The following is an 11,467-nucleotide window of genomic DNA, read 5'->3' on the forward strand; positions in this document are numbered from 1 at the left end:
AAAGAAAGAACAAAACACAAATAGAAATAATAAGGAAGATATCGTCACTGATCCCATGGAAATAAGAACAACGATCAGAGAATACTATAAACACCTCTATGCTCATAAACCAGAAAATCTAGAAGAAATGGACAATTTCCTTGCAAAATAAACTCTCCACAAGACTGAACCCTGAATAGATCAATAATGTGTTCTGAAATTGAGGCAGTAAGAACTAGCTTACCAAGCAAGCTGAATTTGACTTGAGGTAAAGAGGAGATAGTACATTTTCTCCTAAAGCTATCCAAAAAAAATTGAAGACAAAGAAGTTCTCTCTAACTCATTCTGTCAGGCCACCATCATCCTGATACCAAAACCTAACATAGATACAACAACAACAACAACAACAACAACACATCATGCCAATGTCTTTGATGAACACTGTGCAAAAATCCTCAATAAAATACTGGCAAACCAAACCCAGCAGCACATTAAAAAGTGCATCCACCACAATGGAATTGGCTTTGTCCCCAGGATGCAAGATTGATTCAACATATGCAAATCAACAAATGTGACTCATCACATAAAGAAAACTAAATAAAAAAACCACATGATTACCTCAATAGATGCAGAAAAAGCACCCAATAAAATTCAACATTCCTTCACGTTTAAAATTCTCAATAAACTAGGAACTGAAGAAACATACCTCAAAATAATAAGAGCCATATACAACAAACCCACAGCCAATATCATACTGAATGTGCAAAGTCTGGAAACATTCCCACTGAAAACCGGCACAAGAAAAGTATGCTCTCTCTCACCACTCCCATTACAACTCCCGTTCGGAAACCTTGTCCAGGAAAATCAGGCCAGAGGAAGAAATAAAGAGTATTCAAATAGAAAGAGAGGAAGTCAAATTATCTTTGTTTACAGATGACCTGACCCTATATCTAGAAAGCCTCTTCGTCTCAGCCCCAAAGCTTCTTAAGGTGATAAGCAACAGTAGCAAAATCTCAGGATAAAAAATCAATGTGCAAAAGTAGCTAGCATTCCCATACACAAGCAACAGGCAAGCAGGGAGACAAATCATGAATGAACTTTCATTCACATTTGCTATAAAGAGAAAAAAATACCAAGGAATACAGCTCTGAAGGAAAGTGAAGGATATCTTCAAGGAGAACTACAAACAACTACTCAGAGGAATCAGAGTGGACACAAAAGAAATGGAGAAACATTCCATGCTCATGGAGAGGAAGAATCAGTACCACGAATATGAGCACATTGCCCTAAGTAATTTATAGATTCAATGCTGTTCCCATTGAACTACTGACATTCTTCAGATAATTAGAAAAAAAAAACTTTTTAAAATTCATATGGAACCAAAAAAGAGCCCAAATGGCCAAGCCAAACTTAAGAAAAAAAAAAAAAGCTGAAAGAGTCATTGCCTAACTTCAAACTGTACTAGAAGAGTACAGTAACAAAAACAGCATGGTACTGGTATAGAAACAGACACATAGACAAATGAAACAAAATAGAGAGCATAGAAATAAAGCCAAAAACCTACAACAACCTGATCTTTGACAAAGTCAACAAAAACAAGGAATTAGGGAAAAGTCTCCCTATTCAATAAATGGTGCTAGGATAACTGGCTAGTCATGTGCAGAGAATTAAAACAGGAACCCTTCCTAACACCATAGACAAAAATTGACTCAAGATGGATTAAAGACTTGAATGTAAAACCCAAAACTATAAAAACCTTAGAAGAAAAAATCTAGATAATACCATTCAGGATATAGGCATGAGGAAAGATTTGATGACAAAAAGACCAAAAGAAATAACAACAAAAGCAAAAATTGACTAATGGGGTCTAATTAAACTAAAGAGCTTCTGCGGAGCCAAAGAAGCTATCATCAGAGCAGAGAAGCTAGAGAATGGGAGAAAAATTTTGCAACCTATTCATCTGACAAATGTCTAATACCCAGAATCTATGAGGGATTTAAAATTTACAAGAGAAAAACAAACAAACCCATTAAAAAGTGGTCAAAGGACATGAACAGACATATCTCAAAAGAAGACATACATGTGCCCAACAAACAGGGAAAGCTCAACATCACTGATAACTGGATAAATACACATCAAAACAACAATGAGATACCATCTCACACAAATTATAATGTCTATTAATAAAAAGTAAAAAAGAAATAAAAACAGATGCTGGTGAGGTTGTGGAGAAAAGGGAACACTTTTACACTGTTGGTGGGAGTGTAAATTATTTCAAGCATTGTGGAAGAGAGTGTGGAGATTCCTCAAAGACCTAGAAGCAGAAATACCATTTGACCCAGCAATACTATTACCGGGCATACACCCAAAGGAATATAAATCTATTTTAAATATACATGTATACATATGTTCATTGCAGCAATATTTACAATAGCAAAGTCATGTAATCAATCTACATGCCCATCAATGATACACTGGATAAAGAAAATGTGGTACACATACACCATGGAACACTATGAAGCCATAAAATGTAATAAGATGATGTCGTTTGCAGGGACATGGTTGGAATTTGAAGCCATTACTCCCAGCAAACTAATGCAGGAACAGAAAACCAAACACCACCTATTATTATTCTAACTTATTAGCAGAAGCAGATCAATGAGAACACATGGACACATCAGGAAGAACAACACACACTGGACACCTGTTTCATGGCATGGGGGAGGTGGAAGGAGAGCAACAGGAAGAATAGCTGTGGATGCTGGGCTTAGTACCTGGGCGATGAGATGATCTGTGCAGTAAAGCACAATGGCACACTTTTATCTATGTAAGAGACCTGCATATCCTGCACATGGACCCCTAAACTTAAAATAAAAGTTGAAAAAAAAGCTTATCACATATGGACCACTGAACTTAAAATAAAACTTGAAAAAACACTGAGTATGAGGTGGATTCCCTATGTTAGACCCAAACTGAGGATCCTGAAGCTCCTGCTAGGGAATTGGGGCTGGGTGCACCCTGGGGAGCTGCTGCCAAGGCCGTCCACTGTCCCTACAGGCCGCCTCCCTTCCCGGCCTGTGATGGAAAGGAGAAGGGGTATGTGAACAGCTGTGGAAGTCAGACTCTCGGGAACTGAATCAGGCCCCAGCCCATGCCCCCCAGCCCAATCCAGCCAACGTGCCCGCTGTCTTCCCACCCAGCCAGCCTAGCCCTCAGGACTGTTAGATGGAACCAGGCTCCATCATCACCCAGGCATGGAAGGAAGATGCCCTGGTCCTTAGCAAGCAAGGCCTGGTTTCCAAAGTGCTCTCCGAAGAGGCCTCATTTTTGTCACATCTTAGAAGGTACCTTTCTGCTGCTCTTGCACCCAGCATGTTGGCAACTCAAGTTCCCCCACTGACTTCTCCACACATAAGGAGGGAGTCAACACCATTGCTAAGTCGGATCAGCTCCAGGGTCTCCAGTATCAGTTTTATCAGATCCCAGGGACCTGCCTGCTCCCAGAGGTGACAGAGAAAAATCAAGGAACGATCTGTATGGTCACTGACATGGATGAAACCCTTGTGCCTAGCTCCATTAAGCCAATCAGCAATGCTGACTGCCTAGTGACTGTAAAGATTGAGGGGACCATGAAGCCTTATATGGATGAGTTCCTGAGATGACTGGAGGAACTGTTTAAATGTGTTTTCTTCTTTGCTCTCTTCATTCCAGCCTGAACAAGTATGCAGATCCTGTTGAGAGGTGACAGCGTGCTGGCAGTCCTCACAACCCTTGCTCGCTCTCGGGGCCTCCTCTGCCTGGGCTCCCACTTTGGCAGCACTTTAGGAGCCCTTCAGCCTGTCGCTGCACTGTGGGAGCCCCTTTCTGGGCTGGCCAAGGTCGGAGCCGGCTCCCTCGGCTTGCGACGAGGTGTGGAGGGAGAGGTGCGTGTGGGAACCAGGGCGGCGTGCAGTGCTTGCAGGCCAGCCCGAGCCCGGCAGACCCTGCACTCGGAGCCACCGGCTGGCCCCACCGGCCCCAGGCAGTGAGGGGCTTAACACCTCGGCCAGCAGCTGCTGTGCTCAATTTCTCGCTGGGCCTTAGCTGCCTTCCCACAGGGCAGGGCTTGGGTCCTGCAGCCTGCCATGCCTGAGCCTCCCCACCATCCGTGGGCTCCTGTGTGCCCAAGCCTCCTGGATGAGTGCCACCCCCTGCTCCACGGCACCCAGTCCCATCAACCACCCAAGGGCTGAGAAGTGTGGGTGCACAGCGCCAGACTGGCAGGCAGCTACACCTGCAGACCCTGTGGGGGATCCACTGGGTGAAGCCAGCTGGGCTCCTGAGTCTGGTGGGGACATGGAGAAACTTTGTGTCTAGCTCAGGGATTGTAAATACACCAATCGGCACTCTGTATCTAGCTCAAGGTTTGTAAACACACCAACAAGCACCCTGTGTCTAGCTCAGGGTTTGTGAATGCACCAATCAACACTCTGTATCTAGCTACACAGGTGGGGATGTGGAGAAACTTTGTGTCTAGCTCAGGGATTGTAAACACACCAATCAGCGCCCTGTGAAAAAAGACCATTCGGCTCTAACAATCAGCAAGATGTGCGTGGGGCCAGATAAGAGAATAAAAGTAGGCTGCCCCAGCCAGCAGTGGCGACCCACTCGGGTCCCCTTCCACACTGTGGAAGCTTTGTTCTTTTGCTCTTTTCAATAAATCTTGCTGCTGCTCACTCTTTGGGTCCACAATGCCTTTATGAGCTGTAACACCCACTGTGAAGGTCCACAACTTCACTCCTGAAGCCAGAGAGAACACGAACCCACCTGGAGGAATGAACAACTCCAGATGCGCCACCTTAAGAGCTGTAACACTCACCGCGAACGTATGCAGCTTCACTCTTGAGCCAGCGAGACCACGAGCCCACCAGAAGAAAGAAACTCTCAACACATCCGAATGTCAGAACGAATAAACTCCAGACATGCCACCTTTAAGAACTGTAACACTCACCGTGAGGGTCTGTGGCTTCATTCTTGAAGTCAGTGAGAACAAGAACCCACCAATTCCAGACACATTGTGATGGGTGTGATGGACCAGTGGGAGGTGTTCTGGAGTTGCCTAGCCCATGAGTCACGTTTGTTCCACCAAGGCTGCTATGTCAATGACCTCAGCCATCTGGGGAGGGACCTGAGGAAAACTCTCATCCTGGACAACTCGCCTGCTTCTTACGTCTTCCACACAGAGAATGCAGTGCCTGTGCAGTCCTGGTTTGATAACATTCCAGACAGCAGCTGCTGCACCTGATATCAATCTTTGAGGAGATGAGTGGAGCAGAGGGTGTCTACACTAGCCTTGGGCAGCAGTGGGCCCTTAGCCTTTCCTGCTTCCCAGCAATGGCCATCACAGTAGGGGATTTTCCCGCACTGTGCCTTTATGATCAGCCTGAAAGAATGAAGCCTGGAACACCTACCCACATGGGCCTGGAAACAGTGAGAAGTGATTGAAAAGAGCTTTAGGACAGCTTAGGTGCCCAGTGGGTGAATGCCAGACCAAGGATACCCAGAGCTACCTGCCATCAAGTTGTTGGGTTCCCGAGATGTGGGTGTGAGGGAAAGAAAGAGAGCATGTGTGTTTTGCGATGAACTGTGGGCCAAATATATAGTGTTTCAGTAGGGGAGAAGCTGAAGGACAAAGACTCTTCCCAAGTTAGCTTTGTCTCCTCTCCTGTCACCCTATGAGACCCTGAGTTCCATAGGGATGAAGACTGTTGAAGGCTCCATTGCAAACCTGGTCTTTCTTCAGTGCTGCAAGGCCTATGCCAAGGAGAAAGGAAAAGTATGCCTTTGGGTGTTCCAGACACACATCTTTCTGAAATATTTCTCCAGCCAGTTGTTGCAGATAAAAGACGATATTTCTGGGAAGATGGGGACTTACGTCCAGACCAGTACCCAAGCCATCAGGTCTTGTGGCCCAAAGGCTATGCTTACTTAAGTCCAGCCAAGTGCCTGGGATGGATCCTTTCTGCATCTCCCCAAGACTCACCACTTAGGCATAGCCTTAAACCTGTGGGGAAGGAAGTTGTCTCCCCACCCTGCTAGAGGACAAATAACTGATTTCTGTTCTTTCGACTCTGTTTTAAAATTCTCTTAAAAAAAATTAAAAGCCTATCTGAAACTGAAAAGAAAAAAACAAAAAAACAAGGAAAAAGATGTCATACTTACATAAGTGAAAAACATACAGATATACCTATAAGCAACAAACACAGCTAATTCACACATATATTAAACATCACATTGAGATAAAGTGTACCGAGCTAAAAATTATCTTTCGACTGATGATATCAAGCTTTAAAACAAAAATACAGTTAACTGATCTGAGAAAACATAACTCCCAAGAAAAGAAACACAATAACACGGAATTGAAAACAAGAAGAGAGATTTTCGAGCATAAAATCCTGAATACAACATAGATTTACAATGGAAAATAACCGTTTTTTAAAAAAATTTTTTTTGAGACAGAGTCTTGCCCTGTCGCCTAGGCTGGAGTGCAGTGGTGCAATCTCGGCTCAGTGCAAACTCTGCCCACTGAGTTCACGCCATTCTCCTGCCTCAGCCTCCTGAGTAGCTGGGAATACAGGTGCCTGCCACTATGCCCGGCTAGTTTTTTGTATATTTAGTAGAGACGGGGTTTCACCATGTTAGTCAGGGTTGTCTCGATCTCCTGACCTCGTGATCCACCCGCCTTGGCCTCCCAAAGTGCTGGGAATACAGGCATGAGCCACCACAACCGGCCAAAAAACAATTCTTTAGATATCTACAGCATTCAACTGTGTGCACTCATGAAAAGCAGACAATTTAAGTCATTAGAATTTAATAAATTGCAGTAAAATTATACCAAAAATACATTACAATCATTAATAACAGGCTCTAATGAGAAGAATTTAATAAATAATCATTAAAAAGACAGGATAATTTTATTATGTTCTCAATATGTTGCTGCACTTCTTACCACAAAATATAATAAAATTATATGCCTATAATATAGATTTCAGGAGCTAAAAAAGCCTTATATTTCCAAATAAAAGAACAACATAAATTTTGCAAAATATGATGAGCATTACTGCAGTATAAAGTAAATATCTGGAATTAAAATATACCATCATTTAGATACAGACTAAAAAAAAGAATATAAATGTTAATGATTCCTTTCTGCCTGCAGTGAGCTTAAAATTACAACCAAAAATTTTAATAAATATGTAGCACCTACAAGACATTTTATTAATAGCTTACATAATGTGGAAATTTGACCAATTTATTTCAGAATTTTTGAATCTAAAAATCACCAGCTTGACATTCATTTGCGAAAGTGAAACATAAAGGAGAGTAACATAAGCAAGACGACAGAATGGGAAGTTCTGCATGCACATCCCCCACAACATAATGCAACTGCCACAGGAAACATAAGTGCATTCATGAAAGCCTTAGAATCCAGTTGAGTTTGTGACACCCAGCTGGAGGCAAAGAGCAAGGAAGACATCTTTAGAGGGTAAGCACTTGACCAAATGGCAAGCTTGCCAATCATGGTCCTCGCTTCAAAACAGAATACTACCACATCTTACTGTAGACTTGGCTACGACTCATTTGACCTTGGTCCTGCCACTGCAAAAATCTGTGAAAAACACAAGAGAATTCATACTCACCTGAGACTTAGGTGACAGGCCTGCAGAACTTGGTTGTCTCTATAGTCGCTGAATCAGGCAAAACACACCTTCTTTCCTTCTCCAGCCATGGTCTGGAAGAAATCTTCACATTGATATGATGAAATGCTAACTAAAAATATGAAAAATACTAAAGTATAAATGTCACTAAAAATGGTAAATACATACTGAAATTCAGAATACTCTAAATTGTTATCATCTTAAACTAGACTATTAAAATACAAGATGTTTTACATAAGTCTCATGATAACCACTAGGAAAAAAAAACATAGTAAAGAAAAAGAGAAAGTAATTAAAGCATACACAAACAACAAAAATTACACATTGGATATGGTGGCTCCTGCTTATAATTCCAACACTTTTGGAGGCCAAGGTGGAAGAATCATAAGCTCCTTGGGTGTTGTGGTACATGTCCAAGTAGTCCAAGCTACTTGGGTGGCTAAGGTGGGAGGATTGCTTGAGCCCAGGAGATTGAGGCTACAGTGAGCTGTGATATGCCACTGAACTTCAGTCTGAGCAAGAAAGCATAACTTTGTCTCAACAAAAATGAACAATACCACAGGAAAGACAGAACCAGAAAAAAAAGAAGCAAACTTAAAATGGACAGAAAACTACAAATGTACAATAGTAACTGCTTACCTATCACTACCTTACAAATAAGAAGATTAAATTATCTACTAAACAGATACTTCTGTAGACTGAATGTCATCTCCAAAATTTAGGATAAAATAGCCAATGTGACAGAATTAAGAGGCGGAACCTTTAAAAATTAATTAAGCTATAAGCACTCTGCCCTCATGAATGGATTAATGTTCTTATTATGGGAATGGGCTAATTTTAACAAGAATGGATCTGTCATATATTTAAAAAAAAAAGCTCTCTCTCCCTCACATCTTTGGCCATGTTATTATCCAGCAACTAGACCTTCAACAGATACCAGTAACATGGTGTTTTACCTTCCCAGCTTCCAGAATCATGAGTCAAATAAAATTCTGTTCTTTACTAATTACCAGTCTGTGATATTCTGTTATAACAGCCAAAAGAGACTAAAGCAGACAGAGTGGATAAATGAAACTTTTAAACCTCGTAATATGCTGCTTACAGGAGACTCAATTATGAATAAAGAGCATAGGCTAAAAGTGAAAGGATAGAAAATGATATTCCATGCAAATAATAGCCATAGGAGTTCAATGGTAGTTATGCTTAAATTAGACAAAATAGACTTTCTAGCAATGTCTCTCACAAGCATGAAATGAGTTTACCATACAATAATAATAGAGGTTAATTTGTCAAGCAAATACAGCTATATATATTTATGCACCCAAAAGGGAGGCTTCTAAATATAAAAAGCAAATATGGGCAGAACTGTAGGGAGAAGTAGAAATAAATCCAATAATAGAAAACTTTAATGAAATGTATAATAAAGGACAAATAGTTAACAACATTGTAAATTTGCAAGGGAAAGCTGTTCTCCTGTGTTGCATTTGAGAATGCAGCAAAGAAAGTGGGAACTGATAATTTTACCGCAAGTCTGAGTTAGGCTGAAAAACAGGGTGGTCGATTAGAGGTTCCACTTGCCATATATAAAAAAACACAGGAGAAAACCAGTCCTCCTCTGGAGTGTTAAAATAATTAAAGAGCAGAAAATTAGTCTAAAGTGGCTCTAGTGCCCTGTGTTCATAGGTAAAAAAAAAAAACAACAAACTAAAACCTAACTCAAATACATTTCCTATAAACCAATATCTTAGCCTGAAACAAAATGCACGTTTAACCAATGGCAAACATGCAATTAACCTCTGAATATGTAACCAGGACATTTCCATCTGGATAGTTCAAATAAGGTGACTACATAACTGGAACCAATTATTGAATTTGGGTTGCTTTCTCATGCATCTTATGAAAGCCTTTCCTTTATGCCCCTCTGGTGGACCACAAATCATGGCTGGGTGCTTTCAATTTCACCAATCACTCTTTGTTCAGATAAACTGGTTAACGTTTTAACATAGACTCCCCTTAATTTTTAACAAGAGAGACTGTGGACCCCACGGGCCGCAGCTCCTCCCACGCAAACACCCAGTGGCAGTTTTTCCCTGATGACCCACCAGGCCTCCCTGAACAATCTGGGAAATACTCATAGCTGTGGGCGCAGAGCAGGGCGCTACCCAGGGACAGGACCGGATGGGCCGGGCGGGACGTGGGTGCCTCGGGGCTGGCCCAGCGGCCATCTTGCAGCCACAGGGGACTGAGGGCCAAGCTGCGGGAGACTCGGAGCTAACCGTGGGGAGGCCGATCCTGCCGGTTTCACAGCCTGCTCTCCCCTCTCGGGATGCTTAACCCCGCATACTCACCATTTCCCAGCTTCCAGGATGTCCTGGCATCTTAACTGTGCGTCCCCAAGGACCTACAGATCACAGGGCAACAGGGGCTGTGAAAGAGTAGCCCGGGGCTCCCAAAGTGGAGGAGGCGAAAGAGGAGACGGATCCCAAGTTCCTGTGCCAACGCCAGGAAGAGACAAAGATCCCGCCAAACGCCGGAAGCCACGCCCTCCTCTCCTGTCCTCTCCAACTGAGCGCCTGATTGGGCGGTTCCCACATCAGTGTCAATGACTGGATAAAACTCCAGGACTCACCCACCCCCGCCTGACTCCTGCCCCTACCCCCACTCCCCTTCAGCCTTAGTGCATTTTTGTTAGTTTGTTTTACTTTAAGTTCTGGAATACATGTGCAGAACGTGCAGGTTTGTTACATAGTTTTACATGTGCCATGGTGGTTTGCTGCTTCTATCAACCTGACGTCTAGGATTTAAGCCCCATATGCATTAGGTATTTGTCCTAATTTTCTCCCTCCCCTTGACCTCAACACCCTAACAGGCCCCAGTGTGTGATGTTTTGTTCCCGGTGTCCATGTGTTCTCATTGTTCAACTCCCACATATGAGTGAGAACATATGGTGTTTTGTTTCCTGTTCCCGTTTTAGTTTGCTGAGGAGAATGGTTTCCAGCGTCATTCACGTCCCTGCAAAGGACATGAACTCATTCTTTTTATGGCTGAATATTATTTCATGGTGTATATGTGCCACATTTTCTTTTTCCAGTCTATCAATGATGGGCATTAGGTTGGTTCCAAGTCTTTGTTTTTGTAAACAGTGCTGCAATAGATATATGAGTGCATGTGTCTTTACACTAGAATGATTTATATTCCTTTGGGTATATACCCAGTAATGAGATTGCTGGGTCAAATGGTATTTCTGGTTCTAGATACTTGGGGAATCACCACACTGTCTTCCATAATGATTGAACTTATTTACACCCCCTCCAGCAGTGTAAAAGCGTTTCTATTTCTCCACAGCCTCACCAGCATCTGTTGTTCCTGACATTTTAATAACTGCCATTCCAAATGGTGTGAGATGGTATCCCATTGTGGTTTTGATTTGCATTTCTCTAATCATCAGTGATGATGAGCTTTTTTCTTTTTCCTTTTGTGTGTTTGTTGACCACATAAATGTCCTCTTCTTCTTCTTCATCTTCTTCTTCTTCTTCTTCTTCTTCCTCTTCTTCTTCTCCTTCTTCCTTTTCTTCTCATTTATTTTATTTATTATTATTTTTAAGACGGAGTCTTGCTCTGTCACCCAGGCTGGAGTGCAGTGGCAGGACCTCAGCTCACTGCAACATCTGCCACCCAGGTTAAAGTGATTCTCCTGCCTTATCCCCCCAAGAAGCTGGAATCGCAGCCACCCGCCAAAACACCATGCTAATTTTTTGTGTTTTTAGTAGAGACATGGTTTCACCATGTTG

The 11,467-nt window shown here is 42.5% G+C and overlaps 1 long non-coding RNA gene across 5 annotated transcripts in view; it reads right to left on the bottom strand.

Annotated features, from left to right (window-relative positions):
- The window catches only part of LOC134729033 (uncharacterized), a 43,748-nt gene extending 33,447 nt beyond the window's left edge, over positions 1 to 10,301 (bottom strand). The window contains exons 1-2 of one of the 5 annotated variants that reach the window (XR_010109863.1): positions 10,025 to 10,301; positions 7,659 to 7,788 (exon numbers count right to left, since the gene is read on the bottom strand). This is a non-coding gene — a long non-coding RNA (uncharacterized LOC134729033). The remainder of the gene's footprint in view (positions 1 to 7,658; positions 7,789 to 10,024) is intronic. The other 4 variants (XR_010109862.1, XR_010109860.1, XR_010109861.1 and 1 more) reach the window with 4 other exon arrangements.
- Positions 10,302 to 11,467: the final 1,166 nt, after the last annotated feature.

The sequence above is a fragment of the Pan paniscus genome, chromosome 15 (genome assembly GCF_029289425.2).
Source record: "Pan paniscus chromosome 15, NHGRI_mPanPan1-v2.0_pri, whole genome shotgun sequence".
In the NCBI taxonomy this organism is placed as follows: Eukaryota; Metazoa; Chordata; class Mammalia; order Primates; family Hominidae; genus Pan; species Pan paniscus.